General features: G+C 40.9%; 1 long non-coding RNA gene across 1 annotated transcript; it reads right to left on the bottom strand.

Moving 5' to 3' along the window:
* Positions 1-943: 943 nt before the first annotated feature.
* LOC120107418 lies at positions 944-2,018 on the bottom strand. The gene is made up of 2 exons (XR_005509207.1): positions 1,606-2,018; positions 944-1,459 (listed from the first exon to the last, which is right to left on the bottom strand). It is a non-coding gene; the product is annotated as an uncharacterized LOC120107418 (long non-coding RNA).
* Between the last annotated feature and the right edge of the window lie 361 nt (positions 2,019-2,379).

Here is a 2,379-nt window from a genome sequence, read left to right as displayed (position 1 = left end):
TTTTCCTTTCATATTAGATCCGTTGTCATACCCTTGTCCTCTTATATCATTAACCTCAAGTTTATGTTTTTCTATTATATTTATAAGTTCATTAAAAAGACCCTTTCCAGATGTATCATCTACTTCTAAAAATTCTAAAAAATATTCTTCTACTTTTACTGGACTTGTTGAAGTATCTACACATCTTAAAACTAGGGTCATTTGTTCCTGATGGCTTGCATCAGGAGTGCAATCAAGTATTACAGAAAAGTATTTTGCTTCTTTAATCTTTTTAATTATTATAGCTTTAATTTCAGATGCTAATATTTGAATCAATTCATTTTGAATATTATGACCTAAATAATGATTGTGAATTTCACCATGTTGAATGCGTCGAATATGTTCTTGCATTACTGGATCAAATTCTGAAATCGTTTCAATAAAACTTAAAAAATTTTCGTTATTGCTTTGATAGATCTTTTCATTCTTTCCTCGAAATGCTAAATTATTTTTTGCAAGATTTTTTACGACAGCAATAATTCTCAATAGAACTTTTTTCCAATGATCCTTCTCTTGGTTTATTTGTTCTTGAAGACTTTTATCAATTTATTATTTTTTAGCAATCTCACTTCTAAATCAATCCATCTATTCATGCTAATGATATGTTCATTAGTTGTTTCATGACTTTTAAGCTTGATACCTAGATTTTTCCAATCCTCACTTCCTTCATTGACTAATTGACTCGTGCTAGGCTTTGAATTAAATAATTTACAACAAAAACAATATACTCTATCCAAATCTTTCGAATACACTAACCATCTTCTATCATATTTTTCACCATTAGGTAACTTACGAATGTAATATATCGTAGAGAAGTGTCTATTATTTTCATCCTTAGGAAAATAAAAATCATAATCTCTAATTGGACCTCTTTCCACCATTAGATCTCTAAATTTTGTATCAATATTTTTCCATTGACCAGGATCATAAAAATTTGTAGAAATAGAACTAGTTCCACAATCTTTTTTCTTGTTTATCTTATCTCCATCTGATTCTTCATAGTGCTCTTCACTAGATAGTGTTTCACTAGCAATCTCATTTTTTAACTCTATTTCGGGTGTCTGTTCTGTTGCTAATTCCTGAGTTGAATTTGATGTGGTATTTTGTTTGTTTGTAACAACAAATCTATCTAGAGCTCCTTTTTGAGATTGAATGAGTTTATCGATTTTTCTTTTTTTTTTTGAGTTTTTCATATCCACAGTCATATTTTCTATTAGACATTTTAATCTATAAATAATATTATCAAACTAAGAAATTAAAAAAACACCACAAATAAATCAAAATATAAAAAACTTGATTGTGTCAAGAAAAACAAACTCGGATCCGACAAGTAGTGCCGAACTTAATTGTGTCGAGAAGAGGCCGAATAGTGCCGAACTCGACGGCGAGAAGAGGCCGAATCGCCGAAGTCACAACCAACCTACATTTGGACCCAAAAAAAAATCAATTCTACTGTCTCTAACTTGACTAAATAAAAATTAATTGGATCAAAAGATTAATTAGTAAAGTAAACTAGCTTAGGAGCTAACAGAGGAGAGACGGTGGATTAGATTGTCTGATTCTCACCGGACACCGGGAATTGGGAATCCAATTTGGGATCAGCCGATCAGTGATTCAGACACAGAGACACTCAGTGAGACAGTGAGGACTGAGGATGGTGGATTTTGGTCCTTGGAGAGTTGGAGTGAGCCGAGCTGCCGAGTGCGGACTGCGGAGTGCCGAGGAGCGGAGGAAGCCGGAGCGGCGGAGCCCGGAGGTCGGAGCCTCGGAGGAGCCGAGGACGGCGAGGAGAGCTGGAGTCTGGAGAGGACTCCTCTCAGAGGAGATCCGGCCGGCGGGCTGGCGGCTAGCCACTCGCCCGGTCTTCCGTCGGCCGAAGCCCGAAGGTTGGAACTTGGAGGACGGGAGGAGCTGACAGCCGAGGACGGCGACGTCGGGCGTCGGCCAGGGCCCAGGAGAGGAGATCCGGCCGGCGGTCCAAGAGCTAGAGAGGAGATCTGCCTTCTTGGAGCCGGAGGAGGAGGACCGAGCCACCGAGGACGGAGCCGGAGGAGGAGGGTTCTGCCTTCTTGGAGCCGGAGGCCCGGAGCCCGGAGGCCGGAGGTCGGAGGCTCGGAGCCTCGGGGAACCGAGGACGACGAGTCGACGAGGAGAGATGGAGCGGTGCTGTGAGCCTGCGAGTCTGCCGAGAACGGAGAACGGGGAGATTGGGAATTTGGGATTTGGGAGAAGGTTCACTGGTTCACCTATAAAAAGGAAATCACCGGCGGCAGAGAACTGAGAAGGGGGGAGAGAAGGAGGGAAGAAATGCCCGTTGCTTGTCATTTGTCGCCGTAGTCG

The sequence above is a fragment of the Phoenix dactylifera genome, unplaced genomic scaffold (assembly GCF_009389715.1).
Source record: "Phoenix dactylifera cultivar Barhee BC4 unplaced genomic scaffold, palm_55x_up_171113_PBpolish2nd_filt_p 000855F, whole genome shotgun sequence".
In the NCBI taxonomy this organism is placed as follows: Eukaryota; Viridiplantae; Streptophyta; class Magnoliopsida; order Arecales; family Arecaceae; genus Phoenix; species Phoenix dactylifera.
The sequence above is the reverse complement of the archived record's forward strand: the minus strand, read 5'-3'. Positions and strand labels throughout refer to the sequence as shown.